Below are 21,647 nucleotides of genomic sequence, written 5' to 3'. Positions count from 1 at the left end.
GGGATCCATGGTGTCACTTTCTAATGTTACTCTCTGGCAGTGGTCCTTGATAAACCATACTCAGTGGGCTCTGGGCTTGAAGGGACTGAGCATATACACAAGCCTGGATCTCTTAACCATGTCTCCTTGAGCTTGTCTATTACTCCCACGTGCCCATATGCCAGGGATGCCACAAAGGACATTAATATTGGTGATCACTTCCAGAGCTAAATACTGCAATATTCCAGAAACAAGCAAAGCTTCAAGGTTGTATCCTTGGTGTGTGTGTGGCTGGAACCTCAGATACAATGACTTACAGGGTCACTGCTTTAGTGTCTATCACAATAAATGAGGACTTCTGGTGAATCCTCGCAGTTTTAATTCTACCTCTTTCCTCTGTAAGGGAGTATTAGTGCTTCAGTTTGTTCTCTTAGCTTTACCTGGGTCACCCATATGCTATTGCTCACGGTGTGACAAAACATATGGTTTGCATCAGGAAAAGAATATGAGCATTTGGGCTGTTTGAGACCAGGACTGAAGCTTTGCACAGGATGATCCTTTTGCACTTGCCTTGTGCATGCTCAGAGGTGGCCTGTCACAGGGGAGCCCAGAGAAGGTAGCCCAGCTTGAGTTGCTGCTATTGTTGTTTTAGTACAAAATCTTCTCTTGGCTCCTTTTCCTCTTTAAATAACTTTTTATTTCTAAATTTAAAATATCCTATACATATCAATTATTTGAAAATCAAAATGAGGAAAGAGTGAAAGAATATTCATAATTTCACATGCCAAAAGAACTTCTCTAAACGCTTCAAAGTATGTTCTTCAAGACCCTTTGCTAACATTTAAAAGCTGAATAGAATTCCATTTTATGAACATACCAGAATGAAGTATATTGGATGAAAGAGGTTATTTTGGAGGCAGGCTGTCTGGTATCAAATCTTGATCCTACCCTTTACTTAAATCTTTTGGCAAATCACTTCACTCTATGCTAGTTTACTCATCCACAAAATAAGGGTAATAATAGCTCTTACCACTATTGTTAAGACTGCAGGACTGCTGCAAGTATTCAATGCATTAATATATACAAAGTAGCTAGAAGACTGCTGACACGTAGTGATAACTCTCATTATCCTTATTAGTACTATTATTACTGTACATTCAAGTTTATAGTTTTCCTCTCTTACAAACATTGCTCCAATAAACTTCCTGGGAAGTTGAATCTTAAGCACATCCTTTTTTGTGGGGAGCAGGGGGTTCCAGAGGGAAATAAACATAATTGACATTGGTCTCAAAGATAATTTAATCCCAAATTTGCAATATCGAAAGCCTACAGGGACCAGGCAAGTACATAAATGTGTGAATCAGACTTGTTTTTAACAATAAGGAGTTGTAGGGCCAGTGTCTGAACTGGCCATCTTAAAGGAATTAAAATTTAATACAGTCCATTGCTCCAAAACACCAAACCAAAATAAAACAAAACATGCAGCCTAAACAAGACACATCTGGGGCTTCAAGTGTACCTCATGTCACCAAATACAATTCCTGATCTGTTCTACAGCCTCATTTTTTAAAATGTTATTGTGATATAATTGACATATTATATTAGTTTTTGGTGTACAACATAATGATTTGATATAGGTATATATTGCAAAATGATCACCACAATAAGTTTAGCTAACATCCATCATGACACATAGTTACAATTTTTTTCCTTGTCATGAGAACTGTTAAGATATACTCTCTTAGCAAGTTTCAAATGTACAATCCAGTTGAGCACATCCTTACCTCCTTAGGATAGATTCCTAGGAGTTGAATTGCTTGCTATACAGCACACCTTGAATGTTTTAGATACATATTACCAAAATTCCTTCCCAAATGTTGGTAACTCTTTATGTTTTCACGAATGGTATATGTAGCAGCCCAAATCTCGTCAGTGAGTTGGCATTTCTCCTCAATCAGTGCAGCCAGCGTTTTCGCCAACTTGTCTTCGTGTCTCCCGTACAGTCATCTTCTACAAGACTGAACAAGTCTGAAAGTACCTAAGACCCCCACCAATAAGCTGATGACAGGCAGAGATGTCACTGTCTGCCCTTCTAGGTTCTAGAACGTGAACCATGAACTCAGGCCATTGGGCAGCAGCAACACCACGACCTCACTCAGCTTCCCAAAGAAGAGCTGTAAGCCAAGCTCCACAGAGGACAGCAGCCCCCCCTGGCACTGATACACCACAGGGCTCTGCCCCATTACCATGGATCCACCAGCCACAACAAGCCCCAGGGAACACACCAACATTCCACCTGGAACCCAACCAGCAACTGACATCCTGGATTGGTCAGGTATCTTGTCAGTGTTGGGGGAGGGGCTGTGTCAGAGGAGAGGTTTGTAACGAAAATGTGATTCTCTCCATTATGGTCTAAAGGTCATATTTTCTTCTCTCTTTCCTTTGGTGTTTGTCTCAATATGCAATACAAACAGAAAAAAAAAAGAATAGTATATGAATGCCTGTTATGATTTTTTAAATTATAACTTGAAAATTTTGCCAATCACAGACAAACATATTGTATCTTACTGTGAATTTAATATGTATTTCTTCTATTACTGTTTAGCAGTGTACTCCTGGCACCTAGAATAAGGTCTGACACAAAGTAGATGATTGGTAAGGCACAAAAATGCATTTATGGGCTTACTGAATATATATGTGTATATATATGCACATGTCTACCTACACACACTCACACACACACACACACACAAAACACAGAGTACATGAATTGTCTATTTTCATGACTCTTTTTAGCAATAGACCTGCCAGAACTTTGGAGCAACAGCTGAGCAGCTCCAGCTTCAGCAGAGGAAACAACTTACTAAGAATGATTCATAAATAGCTTCCAATAACCTACTACTATTTTATGTATGTACCTTTGTCTAAATGTTTGGGTCCTAACCTGTGGCTCGTAACAACCTGAGCCCATTACCACTGGTGTTCCACACTGAAAAATATGTCATGTTATCCATATTTAATTCCCACACATCACTTCTTGTAAAATCTTAGGCAAGTAAAGTATTTCCTTGGGATTTCAGTTTTCCTATCTATAAATAAGGAAAACAACACTTGACCACCTATGTCACAGGGTTGTTGTGAAATGAAAGATTCTCGGGAAAGTGTGAACTGCTTTGGAAATGTAGAAGAGCATCCTTAGGGTCACTAATATTATTTGCATATTGCTTCATTCAAGATCAATGATAAAGTCGCATACTTTCTCTTCCAGATTGCCTATCGCTGGCCAGGCATCAAGTGTTAAAGGTAATAATAATGTTGAATTGAGTTAAAAGATTCTTAGGCATTTTACACAAAAACTCCAAGACTTTGACCCAAGCTATTACTAGGACTTACCCTGTCATGGGCTAATCAATAAACTTGTAGCCAAATAGTCATATTTCAATTTCCTTTAACCTATGTCCACTGACCATTTCTGTATTCCTAACATTTTAAAAATGAAATACAGAGGAACCAAAAAGGCCTCGAATAAACAGGATAATTCTGGGGGTGGAGAAGTGGGGAATTACAGGGGAAACAATATATTGTCCAAGTTTTTACTATAAACCTTTAAAAAAAATCATGCTGTAGTTTGCCATATCACTGCAGAATATTGGAAATTAATTTCATTTTCCTCCTTAGATATTTTTTAAAATATTCCTCTCTAAGAAATACTCAAATCTGGGGCCATGAAAGAATAAAATGAAAATCCGAGTAAATTTCAAACTGATCTAGCTTGCCCATTCCTTATGTAATTGTATTTTGACCTTTTAGTTACTGAATTTTAGCCCTTTTAGCTATTGACGTTTAGCCAGCTCCACAGTAAATTACAATTAAAGTTAACAAAGAGCCTTAAAACTATAAAACCTGATAGTTTTGAAAGGTATATGCCAAGTAAGTAGGTTCCACCCAGTTCCCTGGTGTGGAAACCTTTTTCATCATGTCTATATTCTACGGCAGGTTTTAAGTAGGAAAAGGAGTTTGGCTTTGTTCATGAAAGAAAAGAACAAGGAAGATTTTTCATAAAGTCAGAAGCTCTGTTGTATTCACACACAGGCTCCTTACTGAGGCAGAGAAGACACACCATCTTGTCACTTGTTCTCCACCTGAAGGGACTGTCCTACTATCACTGGGCTGGACAGCAGGGGCGATGCTATTAACAGTTGTGACATGGCCGCATACATCAATGGCAACCTCAGAACATGGGATTATGGAAAATCTCCTTCCCCTTGTCTCCTCCCTACCACTCAGTTTTTCCATCCCTAGGCTCTTCTTGAAAACCTATCTAAAGAGAGAAAAAAAAATTAGCAATACACTGTGTTCTAAGATTATATTTCCTTAAATTTGGCTGACATCCTAACACCTTAAGCCACGGGCCATTCAGAATGGATCAACTACGAAAGGTCAGTTCTGGCCGATACTAAAATGAGACACTTCCAACAACAATAGAAATATGGTCAACTCCTTTGCCTCCACATTCCTGAGAGACTGTTCTGAGTACATTGTGCAGAAGAAGATGCCTTGTATATCTAAGTTGTCAGGTGTGTGTGTGTGTGTGTGTGTTTGTGTGTGCGCGCGCGCATGCGTGTGTTTCAAGCTGTAGCCATCTCAGAAATTTACAATCTAGTATTTGCTTTTCTTTCTTCCCTACTTAACTTCTCTTTTCCCTTTACTCTTGTTGTCCTGAGATTTCACCTCCCATATAGCCAAAGAACTTAATCTTTGTTTCCAGCTCTATTGTCTAGGAAATCCAGGCTAAGACACCCTCCATAAGACAACAGCTGTATTTTCAATTTCTGCCCTATAAGAAAATACATGTTGCTAAAATATATTAGACTCAATTACTTTTTAAAATGAATTAGTGCTTTATATAAGCTAATAGTTTAAAAATAATAAGGTTGAATCCTAAAATTGCTAATATTTGCATGTCCTTGACCTAAACAAATGGCAATTTCTTACAGTTCAATCTGATAATATTTATACTGAAAGTAATGGATATGGTAGTTAAGAGTTTGGAAGTCATATTGACTGAGCGCAAATCAGTTCTACCACTAACTACCTGTTTGACATTGAACAAGCTACTAAATCATGCTAGATCCCAAATATCTCATAACATGGGAATATTATCTACAATTGTGAGAATTAAATTATGCAATTCATGTAACTATTTAATAAATACTAGTAATTTTTAATAAAATTGTATTTATCATATCTATGTATGGATAATGTCTGGCATGTATATATGAACTTAAGGATCATTTTCCCTAAATCACTCTGCACTCCCATGCCTTCAGATTAGGCATCCTTGGCCCTCAGGTCAGAAACCACTGACACAAAATACATATTTATATGTTATAGATAAGCAAAGATAAGAAAAAGTATATTTCTTCATATATTTGCTATTATGCTTCCATCTCTCAATCACTAATTTCAGTTCTATTGATTGATCTGTTTTTATATATGAAGATTTAGGATCTCCACTAATTCTCTTAGGTTATTAAGTTACTGGATTTTTTATAAACTACTTTCAAAAATATTTAGATGACAAAAACTATCTGGCTTAAAAATGTTAAATTAGGCCATTCCCAAATTTTTCAGGGCTACTTTCCTCCACATCTAGGTCAAATACATTTCCACTTCTCACTTTATCACTAGACCAAAAGCAAAACTGATCAGAAGTATTAGAGTAATAACCATTACATAGCACACTGAAGAGGTTCTAAGAAACCTATGTGCTCCTTCACTGCCCTACTTAATATTCACTCCTCTTAAATTAGGACATTTAAAAATAACAATCATAGATACTATTTATATAGTTCAATATAGTTTGCAAAGTCTTCCAAATATTATGATTTGTTCCTCATAGCATTTCTATGGTGGCTTAGTCAATCCTTTTAGAAGTAAATAACAGAAACCAATGTCCAACTTTTAAGAAAAAAAATTATTTTATCATTATCATCATCACCATCATCATCATTTCATGAAACCCAATCAGCCTCAGGAAAAGCTAGAACCAGGACCTGGAAGGTCATGAGGAACTGAGGGCAGTACTTTTCATCACTTGCTCTGCTACTCTCTGTATTTCTGTTTCATTGTGTCCAACTTGACCATCAAGACTCCTAGTTTACCTCTCCTTTGATCAAGAGACCACTGTAGCTGAATTACAATTACTTGGTCTCAATTCCAAGTTCCCAGGAGAGTGTAGCTCTGATTAGCGCAGTTGGAAAAGATATCCTTTCCTGATCCAGTGGTCTTTGGCCAGGAGGGTGGGGCCATGTGCTACAAACATGGTTGCTAAGGCTCACCTATGGGCAAGGGGCAATTTCAGAGCAACTGGACTGTAATAAATTAAGCAGACCACCCCAAGATATGTCCACTACATATGAGGAAAGTATACGAGTTCCAGACTTTTTATTTTTATTTCATTGTGGTAAGAACACTTATCATGAGCTTTATCCTCAAAAGATTTTTAAGTGTATGGTACAGTATTATCATCTATAGGCACTATGTTTTATGGCAGGTCTATAGAACTTGTTCATTTTGCATAACTGAAACTTCATACTTATTATTAGCAGCCCTCCATTTCTCCCTCCATCAGCTCCTGGCAACTACCACTCTACTCTGCTTTTATGGGTTTGAATATTTCAGGTACCTCTTGTAGGTGGAACCATGCGGTATTTGTCCCTTTGTGACTGGTTTATTTCACCTAACATAATGTCCTCAAGGTTCATCCATGTTTCGCATGTTGCAGGATTTTCTTTTTTGTATTTCTATTTTATACATGAAAAACCTAAAGTTCTGGGAATTTGACTGCCTAGGGTGAAATAGAAAAATTAGAATTTGACCCAAATATTTTGACTATAGATTCTATAGTTTTTTTTTTTTCAGTTCTACCACACAACCAGTCTGGAAGCTGATGTAGAGAGGATCATCATTAAAATTCTGTAAATAGCTTAACTGGAAATGGTAATGCAATAATGTACTAGTGTCGATTAACAGGGATAAAGTAATCAGCTTAAGTTCTTTAAAAGAGCCTGGAGCTGGCCTCTGACGAAGCACACTCAGTTCTCTAAGTTTGGAAGCTAGAACAGAGGAGGAATATTCAATAAAACCTGATGAAGAGGAGATACAAAGGGAGGAAAAGCAGTTGTTAAAAAAAAAAGGTAAGATAAGATATCATATATTTACATTTAATGGAACCTAGTCCAAGAAAATACTAGTGTCTGTGAGTAACAATTGCAGTTTGTGCTTCTTCCAAACATAAAATCTCATGTTTAGGTGATGAAGAGAATCTATTTTATGTCTCTAAAGCATGACACCTGATTTCCATTAAGTACACTGCCTGATTCCTTTGAGCATACGCTGATCATTTATAAGCTCTGGGCAAAGTCAATTCCACTGTAGACCAAAGCTTATTTTCATAGTTGACACAGACCACAGCTACCTGACTTCAAACACTGAGATGAAGGTTCTCTACAAAAATATCCCAGCATTTTAATGTATAATGCCAAACATCTGGTTATTTGGATATATTAGTTGATTGTTTTAAATTTTTGGTTTTCAAATTTCAGAAAGTCATTAATACAGTCTCTAAGAAAGTGCCCTAGTTCTTTTTTTTAAAATATGAAATATTGTTTGAAACACATGAGCAATAGCCTCAGTTTGGGCGAACAGGATTGTGGCTGTCAGTGCTTTGCATACCAAAACAATATTGCACTAAATTGCACCTCAGCTTTGAATACTTATGGAGAACATATTCATTAATATCTAAAAATTAACTGGTCCTTTAAAATCAGTGTGTTATGTAAATCTATATCATTCTTCTAAAGGTACAAATACATGCACACAACATGTATGGATACATACATACACATACACACGAGTTGGCTAGTCAGTGCCAGAACAAGACATGAGTCCTACATCCTTGCTAGATTTCATCTTAATTATGAGGTTGAACTGCCCTCAAACAATGAGGAAAGGTCACTGTTATCCCAAGGTGGGGAAAGGGTGCTGAGTTAGCCTTTTGTCCTCATTTAGGAAGCCCGGATGGTGACTTCTCCATAAGAGTGAATGAAAAACTCTCCAAGCTGCTGTATTGAAATGTTTGCAGGGGCACAGATTAGGAAAGCAAACTGCCTTTTGGAGATGTGTACCCTAAGACTGGTTAAAAGAATGCAACTGAGCAAAAATAATGGCTTTGACAGAAAGATGCTTCCTGGTAATACTGTACATGTCTAAATTCAGCACATAGGAATTAGTGATGAAATTTAAAAGGACAGTATTATTTTGAGAATCCAAAAAAAATTTTTTTTAGATAAAAAGGAAGACTTGCTTTTTAAAAACTGAGCCATCAATGTGTGATGCATTGTGGCACACTTATTGTTGTTTAATTTATATACTGAACAGCTACTAATCTTATGCTTGTCTACACCACATACAGTTGTTTTGATAATTGTGTACTTCTAATAAACTATAACAAGATGAATGGATGCCTAATGTTACACAGCTGACTTTATTAGCAATACTACGTACAATCTTTGATTTTAGAATTTTCTCCTAATTATACAAATAGACAGGATTGCACACATAGACAACATAATGTGAGTTATGAGCAAAAAACTTGAAAAGAATGTTTTTCATTTAAATTGTTTTGCCTTTTAGACAGCTTGACTTACTCAAAAGCAATAGAAGACCCCTGACTTCATTTCTGCTTCAAAGCACAATCATCACTTAACATCTGTTTTTCTGGGCAGTTGAAACTGCCTTGCTGACTGCATGACTTCAGATGAATGTTTAAAAAACCATCCAGTAATGTGCAATTTCATTTGAGACAGGTACTATCATGTCAGTTTGAAGTAATTGTGAATAGTCCTTCCTAAATATTTCTAATGCCATTTGATAGGTGTCATTGACTTTTATGAAAACTACTGAGCCACTTCCTTTTTTGACTGTGTTTGGAATTACTATACAGATCTTTTTCCTGGCCTCTGGCAGAGGCTTGTGATGTAAATAAGTTCATATGGCTGGCTGGAAAGGAAGAAGGTGTGTATTACTAGATTCAATACATCAAAGGGGTGTGCGTGGTTTCAACAAAAATTAAGAACAGGAGCGCCTTGGAGAGACACCTCTGAGAGATTTCTGCAGATCATGGCCTGCCCTGAAGAGTACTTTCTTTCCTGGTTAATAACCACCCTTCCTGTCTCCTTCTCCACCCCCATTCCAAAAATGCAGTGAAACCGGTGTTAACTATGAAAAAAGTTATGAGAAAGTTCGTATAACCAGGAAAGGAGCTGAGAAAAGGGGAGGATGGAACATCCACATCATAAACACAATTCTAACAAACTTTATATAGAAGCCTCCATATGTCACCACTATATAAATTCTCTCACATGGACAATTTTATGCCTGAAAATCTTGCCTTTGACAGTTTCTTTCACTATGAGATATGGCAGATTTTCAGAACTCTTCCATCGATATCTTGCAGAACTGACATAGTGTGTGGTCTGATTCAGGTCCGTGTGCTAAACTGAGGTTTCATGTTTATAGAAGCAGTTACTAATTCTCAAAATCCTATTATTATAGAAATACTTAATATAGAAGATGAAAACCTCTTAATCCTTCCACCCCAAAGAGAATCACTCTTAACATTCACTGCATATCACTATTTCCCACACAAAATGGGAAATACATTATTGCACTTTCTTTCTACAAAAGTATTCTTTGACTACAATTTTTACAAAAAACCCAGAAAGACAAGACTACTTTCACTCTTCCCCAATTTTCAAACAGGGAGAGAACTTCCACATTCTTTCACGGGTGCTTTTTTTTTTTTTTTTTCTTTTTCTTGATCTGATTTCTTTGTTTGATGGAGCAAGGTCTTTGGTGATGGAGTTCATAGAACTCTCTTGACATTCTCAAAAAATGCCATTCAATTTTAAACTATAGCATTCATAACTGGCATTTCTCTTTTCACTCGGGAAATTTTAACAAATATGTTCTAACAAAGTTTGCTGTAAAGTAAATTGCTGGTAAGTAAAACAAGCTCTCTCTCCTGATTTTTGTCTAAAATTAAACATGCATAACAAAAGATCACAATTTTATGAAACATTTAAAATTATATTTAAAAGAAAAAGACTGATTTGGGGATTAACAAAATTGAATAAGACTCAATATAACATCATGAAAAAATTATATATTGACTACTTTGCTTCTATTAGGATTTTAAAGTAAGAGCTGCTACTGCAATTCTCTACCTAATAGTGCTTCCAAAAGTATGTCACAGATAAACATTTACTGTTTTCCCTTTCAGATTTATCCCCAAAATGGTAGAAAGTGAGACGGTCCAGAAGACAGGCACTCTGGTGTCTGTCTCTGGTTCTACCAGAAATTTACACTTATGTGAGAAAGTAACTTAACTTCCAAGACCTTGATTTTTCTCACCTATAAAACTAGAAGCATAGATCCAATTTTTTAAAGTTATTTGAAAGACTTAAACAAGTTTATTACAGATTTTAGTGAGAGTTATTAGAGTGAGTTAGTTGTTATGACAAAATCTTCCAAATTCAGGGGCTTAACACGAGAAGTTAATTTTATGTGACCACGTTCAGTGGGACTGTTCCAGGTAGCTTTCTTCCATAGATCAACTGAAGAACTGAAGTTTCCTCTATCTTATGGTTCTACCATTTTCTAAGCTTTGGATTTCTCTGCACCTGACCCACAAAGTAAAGAAGAATCAAGGAAAGGAGACCCACTTCTTAAATACTTTTGCCTAAAAATGACACATTGTATTTCCACTTGTTTGTTTTCCACTGGCCAGAATGATCCCTACATACAAAGGGGACTGGGAAATGTAGTCCTTTTTTGGGTTGCCACTTTGCAGTTATAGAAGTTGGACACAAGTTTTGGTAGACAATCCAACAAACATCATCCTAAATGGAGACAGTGGCTCAATGTAAAGAAGTAAAGATCTTGGGAAAATTCGGTAAATACCAATATAAGCAAAGCCCCTATACTCAAGCAACATCCCGTGCTGCAGTTGACAGAATGGTTCATTTCCCAGAAGATATGAAGTTCTATAAATACATCGCAGAAGTCATGGTTTGAGATATAACCTGCCATACTATAGAATCCTAGAGGGATGCTGTGTTCTATAGCACTTTACCCACCCAAAGTAATTGAATCATTTCCAGTAGTAAAGCATGTTGAGTCTAATAAAGCCAGCACTCTTCCTTCTTATAGCAATGATGTCTTATAAACTTTCCTCCTGGAGGTGGCTATATGATTTGTGAGTCCCAGGGTAAAATGAAAAACCAGGGTCCCTTGTTCAAAAGGCTGGGAGTAAATACTATTGAAAGGTACTAAAACATAAAGCTTTGTCTTTTCTTCTAATGACCTCTCTCTCGACTTGTTATGTTGGTTTTTATTTACTATTCAATGTCATTCTAAGTAAAGAAAATTAAAAATTTAAATTATTAGTATGAGTGTTATCATCAATTTATATTGTGCAGTGAGTTTTACATGGAAATATCAGAGCATTTAACTGGTAGGGAGAATTACCAGAATTTTGCAATTCGCATTTCGTGGTTCCTCCCCAGAGGCCCTCTGAGCTGATGAGAAGAGACAAACACAAGTTAGGCTCAGGATGGTTGGAATTAGAAAAAGAGTATGTTTGCAAGCACAGAGCAGGTTAAGGGAGCCCTCTAGGCCACAGAGATACCTGCCAGGAGATAGACATCTCAGGCCACTCCCGCCGCCCAACCCCAGGCCCTGGCAATCCAGCCCTGCAACACATAGCAGAGCTGGAGCTCTGCGTGGATTCCCTCGGGTCTCATGCTGCCAGGCCCACCTCCCACCAGCTGTCCTGGAGGAAGTCAGGTCAGGCATTTCCCCTTCCCTCTAGCCAAACTCTGGAAAGCCCCCAAGGATCTTTAAACCTCCGTACTGGGAATCCCTCAGTTCCTGGATCAGGGTGGGCAAAAACGTTAGACTCTGCTGTGCCACCTGGTGCTCCAGATCTCGGGCACTGGGACCACCGCCACCATGCCCCACTCCCAGTTGCTGCCCAACTGCCACCAGCCCTCCTCTGCACCCGTGCTCCACTGTCCCATCAGACTTCACTCAAAAGATATCAAGTCAAAAATAAATTTATCAAGAACTTCACAATACAGTTGGCAAACATGGAATCCTTTGAGTGCAGGGACGTTTGCCACTGCACTGGCCACATGCCCATGATGGCAGTCCTAACCCTACTTCAAAGGTATGTCTTCAAGAACAATGTGTCTTTCCTCTAACTGCGATGCAAAAAACTCCAGGACTCCAAGTGACCCAGCCTTGCCAAGGTGGCTCGCTCAAAGAATCAGTTCAATAATAACAACTGAGGCTAATAAAAGAATCTAACTCATAACCCAGAGCAACTCCTGGTCTCTGCTCTCCAGTTCCCCCTCAGAGAAGCTGCTCTAGACTCTTTTATTCTTTGCTTCCCACTTGCCATTTTGCAACAAAAGTTCTCTCTGACATCAAGCCCATAAAGCTTTTCGCTTCCTCCCTTTACTCTCCCCCCCACCACCCAGCTCTTCTGTAAATCAACTCAGTCTTTTGGATTTCTTTTCCTTTTCCTCTCTGCTTTTCCTGCCCATTACTAAAGGTTCTTTACCCCAAAGGGGAGCCCGGAAACTGAGCAGAGGGCAAGAATCTTTTCCTCTCATGGGAGTGGGAAAAGCGACAGACTGTAAGAACACTTGTAGCCATGTTTTGTGTTCCAGTTACACATAAATAATTTTATTCCTCTTATATAAATCAAGGCCCACTCACTTGTGCTGCTCTTGATGTTATAGCCTCTCTTAGTTAACCAAACAGTGGCTCTCCCTCTGCTGTGTGGCAGCAAAAAGCACTGGCACCTGCTACCTGTGTGACACTGGATGAGTCATTTAATCTCAGCCTTCCGTTTCCTCTGTGGTGTATAAAAACTAGGACTTGGGGGCAATCCAGAAGTCTGAGGAATGAACTCTTTTTCAGCCCCATGAATTAGCAACCTGACTATATATAAGCCAGTAACATAATCGATCTTAAGAAAATATGTATCAAGGAAAGAGGTTGGCTCGCACTGTCTCCTTGGAGGAAACACTGGGGTAGTAATAGCTCATCAAGGTTTGCTGAAAGTAGGTAAAATATCTCCAAACATTTACTCTTATTTTTCTAATTACGTATTTGTGATTAATGGTTTGACTCCTGAATATACTGATTACAGGAGGGAAGAAATAGTTTCCAAGGATGAAAAACACGAAAGTTATGATCATCGGGAATAGATGTACCTTATTATAAGTTAAAATTTTGGCATTTGGGGACTTTTTATCAGCCTTTTGTGGATTTAGGTAGTGTGAATCCATTACTGAAATCCTGATCATTTCAAAGTATATGGAATTGTATAAATCATTAATTTGTTAAACTGAGTACACATCCTGAAATGTAGTGATCCACTAGTCAACATCTCTAACTGAATGCCACTCAATATCTTAGGATGTGTGAAATCGAGATGACTAAAAACTACCTACCAGGTTGTTGTAAAAATTAAAGAAATAGTGTATATGAAAGTCTAGAGCACAAAGTCTGACCTAGAGTTTCCTAAATTTTTTTTGTATGAATAGATTCTTCTATTTATTTACCCAATTTACACTGAATTGTTTCAGTTTGTAATCTTAAGACTACAAGCATCATTGGTGTTTAATCTGTGCTCCAAAAGAAAGGAGAACAAAATATTCCATGTCTGTGCTTTAACCAGGCAGAGGGAAGCTTATCAAAGGTTTTGGTCATGCTGAAAGAAAAAAATGAAATTTCAGAGCTTCTGCTAGTTTGTTTTTGTTTGTTTGCACTGTTAAATTTTAGACACACATGGTAGAAAGCCTTTTAGGTTAGCAGAGATCCTTAAAACTTTTGTGCTGTGAAATGGCAGTCACCCGCAATAGAAAGTCTTTTATGTTAAAACATGCTCAGTCATATACCCACCTTAGAGTAGGGGCAAGAAAGCTAAATCATATTTCATAAAGAATTAATGGGAATTTGGGGATTGGAGGCTAGCAGGCAGAGTGGGACCAGAGACAAAAAGATGAAGGCAGCCAAAACATAAGGAGGGTATACAGAAAGAAAAAAATGTGTTCGGGTAGGGAACTGCTAATGAACGTTAGAGCAGTGAAGATTAATATTCTATTTCTTGTTTTGTCTCTATAGTTATATTGTGTAATCACTTCATTAATTCATTACTGTCTTAGTTTCGGTTGCTATAACAAATGACCATAGACTAGGTGGCTTACACAATACGTATTTATTTCTCATTATTCTGGAGATCAGGTGCCAACATGGTTTGGTTGCTGGTGAGGGCCCTCTCTTCCTGGCTGTGTCCTCACATGGCCTCTCTCTGGTGCATGCACACAGAGAATAAGCAAACTCTGAGTGTCTCTTTTTAAAAGGGCACTAATGGCATCATGAGGGCTCCACCCTCATGACCTAATTACATCTTAAAGGCCCCATCTTCCAAATACCATCACATTGGAAATTAAAGTTTCAAAATACGAATTTTCGGAGGACACAAACATTCAGACCATATCAATTACTCTCAAAGCAAAAGTCTGCTACAGACTCAGCCTTGTGTTACTGGCACTTTGGGGAACTGAAATAATCAAGGCAGTGTCCAGAATGGGTAAAAGTGGTATGGAAACAAGAGAGACCAACAGTCACATAAGGAAAGATTCAGAACAGAGATGGTAGTAATGAGAAAAAAACAGCAACCCTAAGCATCGTTAGAGATTTTGGAAATAAGGAATGTGGTCAAGGATGTTGGTTTCCTAGTTGACTGAATAGGGTGACCTCAGTATTCTGGGAGAATTGAAAACATCCAGGCAGCTGATATCTGTATCACAGTTGTGAAGCTCAACATGCCAAAATGTACAGTATCCTAGTTGCCCAATGGTGTTGATGGTGATAGTGATAAAGGTCGCAGAGCCACCACCCAGGTTGTGTGCTCTTTCTTCTGGGCATGTTGGTCTTATCTATGAAACTGGGACAAATACTCCCGTACTATTCAAATAAACCATACTTTAATCAATCATGTCTTTCTGATATGCAAAACTGTAAAAATTATTCATGCAGCTTTATTTTCCAAAAAGACAAGTGCACAGGCACACTTCAGTGTGACATAACAACATGCTGTAGGACTTATCTATGTTAAATTTTTATACTTTTTTTCAGTATGTTCCTTTCCTCAAAACTTTTTATGTCCACAAAACATCTCACTTATTAACTTGGTTTGAAACTTGCATTGAAAGCAAATGTTGCTTTCAAAGGTGAGGTGACAATGCCCACTATATCATAATGCTTGCCAGCAAAACACAATGGTCCCAGTGTGTCTATCTCTTCTCTCCTGCCCAAGCCTATAGGTTTATGATCTCTTCTCCATTTTTATCACATTTAGTTGTTATCAAGGCCTCTGTCTTTTCTTTCAAAATCCATTCTTTTTTCCTTTTACTAAACATAGATTCTAGATGTGTAGTCTACAGCTCAGGCAAAAACCAATCCTCTTAAAATAAATGGAAAGAAAATTAAAAGCAGTGTTACTCTTTTCTGAATGGCATGGCATTTGAGTTGACTGCTTTTTTTTTCCCTTTGGAGATGAAGTGCAAGAAAGCTCAGTTTTAAAGAGGGATGATGTTGGATGAAGGGGAAACTTCTATAACAAAAAAAAAATTTAAGATTTGCTCACACAATGTAGTAAAAACATCTCTAAAGACAATCCTCTATGCCAACAGCTTCAAAAAACATCTTTGCAGAGAATGGTAATTTTGGGTGTTCCAGTGCTCAACTCTGACATTTAGATTGCTTCCTAAAAAAAAAAACCTCCCATCCTCCCACTTGATAAAAAGACAAAAGGCTATTGTTGTTAACTTGCCAGAGAAACTGATTAGAATACAAAACAGAGAGTTTCTATATTACTGTATATAGAGTAGTATCATTATTTTCAGTTTCTTGCTATCTTTATCCTTTTATATCCTAAATTTCTGTCTCTAAATACAGATCTTTATCAGCACCAAATCCCTACCTTCACTTACCCTTAGCAGTTCTCCCCAACAATCCAGTCACTGGAGTTTACTAAAATATTCTTATTACCAACTCAGTGCAAAACAATTAATTACCAACTATCTATCTGTCTGTCTCTAGCTGAAATGCTGTGTGCATTTTTATGCATACAAACACACACATACATTCACACTTCTTTGCATCATAATCTCTGCCCCCTCCCCTCAAGGCTTGCTCCATATGATAGTCAATGGGAAGTAAGAATAGCCTGTGACAAGTTAGCCAGTCATAACCTCTGGCTGTCTGCGCTGTGGGCTTTGCTAGACTAAACTAATCATCGCAAATTAGTACAACTTTGCAGTGTCTTGGCAAAATGGAAAGAAACAGTCATAAGGTATAAATCTGCATTAAATTCTCACTAAAATGACACATCCTAAATTAAAACATACAACCTCCTACAAGCACAAGTAGGTACACCTCCTTCTGGGATTCACAACACAGCACTTGGCATATGCTAGCTGTTTTCTTTCTTGTAACATGATCACATTGTATGAGATTATTTTTGTATTATAGCTATTTATTCATACGTTTTTTTCTTAAGCCTCTGAAGCAGGACCAGCTACATACTTTGCAAGGCCTAGTGTAGATGAAAATCAAAAATCTTTAAGAATGTCAAGACAGTGACACCTGTGCATCAAGCCAAACATCGGGCCTCCCAGGAGGGGTCCTGCATCCCTGCAGATGTAAACCCGGGCAGCCAGCCCCGTTCAGAGGGCAACCATCCTTGTCTCCTTCACACGTGTAACCCCAGAGCAGTGTCTGAAAGTAAACATTCAGTAAGTGAATGCTGAAAGACTGAACCAATAAACCATTAGGCCCCAGAATTTTCCAGTAACTTATAGAGAAAAGTAGAATTCATTTGCAATGAAAATAAGCATGTGCCCTTTCGAACAGTTATTTTACTTGGAATTTCTGGTAGATGAAATGAGGAGTTAATGAAATCAATCAAAGTGTGCTTGCTACCTTCATATCTACTGTCCTCTTTCATGTTTGTTTCAGCGACTTTTAAAAAGTTAAAAGTCATATATAAAAGATCTCAATAGAGGCCAGTCTCCAAGAGACCAGGTTCTGATCTGGTCTTAGGGAATTAGAGGGCTTATAGCAAAGATGTACTTCTTTCCACACTTAGGCCTCTCTTCACCACCACAACCTCCCTTTTCCCACACCCATCATTTTTGGGGGAGTCATGTGTACCTAAAGGGTCCCATCTGTACACTTTGCAGTACCAACTTCCACCTTCACAATCGCACCTGTCTTTTTATTCCTATATGTTCCAATACTGCAAGCCCAGTGGTTCCTCACATTTCAGAAGACAATTTAAATCTTCAGCTGGAGTGTGTTTCTTGGCTATTTACACATGACTAACGATTTACAAGCTATGTGCCAGCTGAGATTCCCCTATTAGAGTCCCAACACCATTCACTTGAAACAGTCACTTCTCAGCAGAAAGATGACTCTGGTAGAGGCCCTCAGCCAGATACCTGTCAGAACCACCGAACTGTACACATCTCTTGCTTTGCTAGAGGGATGAGGCGACCAGCTTACAAAACTAAGAATCCTTCCCAGCATCTTCTGGATCAGAATGTGCACAGAACTCTCTGGGCTCTCCCAAAATGGTCAACTGACTTATTTTCTTTCAATGTCTTCCCCTATCTGAATGTTTGGCTCTGGACCAAGACCTAAACTGGCACTGCACAAATTTAAATACAAGAAAAGCTGTTCTCACGACATATATGACCTGATGGGAAACAAAGTACCAGAAATTTCATGGGAAATTATCTTATTGTAAGATTTCCAGTCCAGATTTGCTGGCTTTCAAGAGCATTTGGGGTTTGGAGAAGTGTCCATCCTCTTAGGTGCTTCCATAGACCTGAGCGTCAAGTCTTTTGATGTCAGCTTATCACTTGCCTAGATCATTTCCTATCCAGATGCCAAACCTCCACCCCATGCCGATGACTCAGAGGACGAAGTCTGTGTTATCTGAGTTGTCCTGCAATAGAAAGGGAAAGCCTGCCACAGCGATCTTCTTGATTGGTATTTTCCTAGTCAAGTTGGTGAGAAATAGTCAAACAGGAAGGAATAACAGGGCAACCACATATAGCTGAACTTGAAGGAAATGCTATCAGAAACAGAACTGCAAAGCCCTGAAAGAAATTCCATCAGGCCCTTAGCATGTAGAATCTATCAAGACTGCAACCCAAAACTCCTTTTTTGCACTGCAAGTTTTCACCCTTCTAGAGCAAACGTTCAGACCTCGCTCTCCTGGCCCCCTTCTCCCTCCTCTGCTCCTGTGGAGCTTTCTTATTCATCCCTGACATTCTTTTCATCTGTTCTCCTCACCCTAAATACCTTGGTTGGTAAATCCCCCAAAGGATTTGAAGCATTCCTGTCCTCATGGAAGAAGGCCTGAGCAACCTTTATTTATTATTAGATAAAATCAATTGTCTAAGTTTTCTTTTCTTATTCTTGGCATATGAGAGATTGCTGACAAGTCCAACTTCAAAATTAAATAGTTAATGAAACTAAATCAAATATACTAAAATGTTGGGCCAGATTCACGTTGACATTTATCAAATATTTCAATAACCACACATGTGGCTTCAGTAAATCTTCCAGCATGCAAATAAAGCAGTTTTTCAAAATTCTGGAGTTTTCAGTTTCAGATCTTCTGACTTATTTTGTTTATTCCTGCTGGGATGTTGACTTTTACAAGTCATTGGGTATCTTCTCTCATCATAACTTTTCAAATATACATGTATCTGTGTCTACGGGGCAGATGATCTTATCATCCTTTTCACTTCAGCTATTTAAAAATTATTGTATTAATTGCAATATCTCTCATTGCAAAGGTCCACTTACATCCAAGTCCAAAGAATTAGATCCAGGACTAGTTTGATGGTTGTGATTATTGCCTAATATAAAATATTCCCAAAGTACATCTGTAAATCAAAACTACTTCACCTGTGCCCTACGCAGCAGGCCATGTGCCTGCTGGTTCTTTTCCAAGACATGAGATTGAGTCACGCATTCATCCCCAGCACTCCCATGCAGGAACACAGCTTACATTCCTTTTCAAGAAGATACATGTGCCCACAAGTCACTGAAACAGGCATGCCCACCACTCAGGATTTGAACCTTTCATTTTCCTGAATGCTAAGATAAAATTTCCCAAGCCATTTGGGTGAGTAGGAGCTTGGCTTATTCATCTACTGAAATACACAAAATATTGGTGGTTTATACATATTCAAATCCATCTATGTACATATATATTTATGTGTGTGTGTGTGTGTGTGTGTGTGTGTGTGTGTGTACACATCTTTGGGGTAGTTCTTTGATCAAACCTTCCCTTACTGAGAAATCCCTCTGTTCTGTGTCTGAAATTAGTAACCAGCAAGATTCTTAGAAATTTGCCTTAAACCTTACCCTAGATCAGGTTCCCTTTGATGAGGATTCTGGTGCAATGATTAATTGAGAAAGTGGTATCAGGAGAAAGAGAATAACGCATGCAAGGCAGGGCAGATGAACTTATCATTCTTTTTGTTTTCACTATTCACAAATTATTATATCCATGTAATAGCTCTGACTGCAAAAGCAAGGGATAGGGTGGGGAGGGGCTAGGTGATTTGCTTGGTAGATCCTCATCCTTAAGAATTGAAGTCCCTAGTGACCATGTCCTTATCAGGCCAGGATTGTTGTGGTTGCATTTACACTTAAAACTGGACATGGGAAAACCAAAAGATGCCAAAATAGATTAACTTAGTGACAAAATTATGCTTCATGCCTGCATTATTTAGCAGCAGCCCTACCTCCTCATGACTGGAGTCAGTTATCCTAGTTATGTAACTGTTTCTTTAGCCTGCTGATCTACTGGCACAATGACCACAGAACAAATGTTTATGGGTCTTCCGGAGGAAGAGTCCTTCCTCTGAAAACCAGGACCTCCAGACTCACAGAGCTTAGAGTTGTAGGAACAAGAAGCACAAATTCCCCAAATGGGTCAATGGAAGTGAAGGTGAGTATAGCCATCAGTATATGTGATTATACAGCAGACACATACATACACACTCAACCATGTACACTCTGTCGTGTACACTCTGTGTACAGAGCACAGCCACCTCAACACTTTTAAAGATACTGGTTTTTCCTCACCAGCACATTCTATGTGATTTTAATAAATAAAATCTTTAAGGCCTCCCAAGGAGTATAATCAGATGATGGCTTTTCCAGTCATATATAACAGGCCCATAATAGGATACCCACTCCCTGAACTCTTAACACCTTCCTTTATAGTCTTCCACAGAAGTGTTGGTACCTCTATTTCATTAACGGTAGAGCAGCAGTTAGCAAGCTATGGCCCTTGAGCCAAATTCAGTGCCCTTCCTTTTTTTTTGTAAGTAAAGTTTTATTGAAATGCCCAATTTATTGGCCACACCTCTTTGTTTATATATTGGCCATGTGACTTTCAAAGTGTAAAATACTTCCTATCTGGCCCATCCCAGAAAAAAATTGCTGGCATTGGGTGTAGGGCATCATTTTTCCAATCTTCTAAGAGCCATACCTTTAGAGCATTAAAAAAATGCTTCTTGGGACCCTTGCTGGAGTGTTAAATCCTGTGTCACACAAGAATGTTCCCACATCAATACACTATCCCTTATCCAGCTTTATATTACTCCCTGGTAGCTTCAGGACCCACCCTCAGGCACTGTCTCTTTGATCCTGCCAGTACATGTTAACTAGATCCAGGAGTTCTTTTGGTATTTAATACCTCTTCTGCTTTAGGAAGGTTAACACTTCCCCAGTCTAATTCTTCTACAATCTGACCAAGTTATGGGTCTGGTAAGCAGTGGGGGAACAGCTCACAAGGAAGATTTTCCTAAAGATGCCCATCTCTTTTGAGACCTCTATATGGTCTTTAAACAGGGAAGAGGAAACAGTATCATCCAATAAAGGATAATAGTCAATCTGAAGACCAGGAAGTTCAGGAAAATCTGGGGTTTCAAGTGCATCTACCCAAATATCTCCATCTCAGTTTCCCACTTCTTTCCTTCTCAGAGCTCTGACTTTGGCATAAGAGACTTGTCTAGGCTGAAAATTCAACTTTCTCTGAAGTTTTCTGCCGCTTACAATTAAGTCCTATTCCAGGCCATCAGCTTTGTCTGCCCTCCATCCACAGAAATTCAGGTTTTTTTAAATGCTGCCAAGGACGATCTCTGACTCATATTTTCCTTTGAACTAATGATTAATAGATACTAGATGATCACGATCTCTCTTCAACATAAAAATGCCATATTTAGCAAAAGCAAACCATCCCACCATCCACAGAGTTACTCTTTTCCTTATACCTTTCAGATGCCAGAGACACTGAATCATCCCACAGGTAGATACTTCCGCAAGTGCACCTCTGCAGTGTGCCAGGAACTATCAGGCCATCACCCATCCAGGATGGTGCTTTCACTGCCCCCTGGCCAGTGAATAATCCAAGTCAGGACTCCCATCTGTAGAGTTTG

The 21,647-nt window shown here is 38.4% G+C and overlaps 1 long non-coding RNA gene across 1 annotated transcript; it reads left to right on the top strand.

The window, feature by feature from the left end:
- The first annotated feature begins 2,104 nt into the window (after positions 1–2,104).
- LOC140689762 (uncharacterized) lies at positions 2,105–4,178 on the top strand. Its single transcript, XR_012064852.1, has 3 exons — positions 2,105–2,314; positions 3,248–3,282; positions 4,072–4,178. It is a non-coding gene; the product is annotated as an uncharacterized lncRNA (long non-coding RNA).
- The last annotated feature ends 17,469 nt before the right edge of the window (positions 4,179–21,647 follow it).

Source organism: Vicugna pacos, chromosome 3, assembly GCF_048564905.1.
Source record: "Vicugna pacos chromosome 3, VicPac4, whole genome shotgun sequence".
Lineage (NCBI taxonomy): Eukaryota > Metazoa > Chordata > Mammalia > Artiodactyla > Camelidae > Vicugna > Vicugna pacos.
This window is presented reverse-complemented; position numbering and strand designations above follow the sequence as displayed.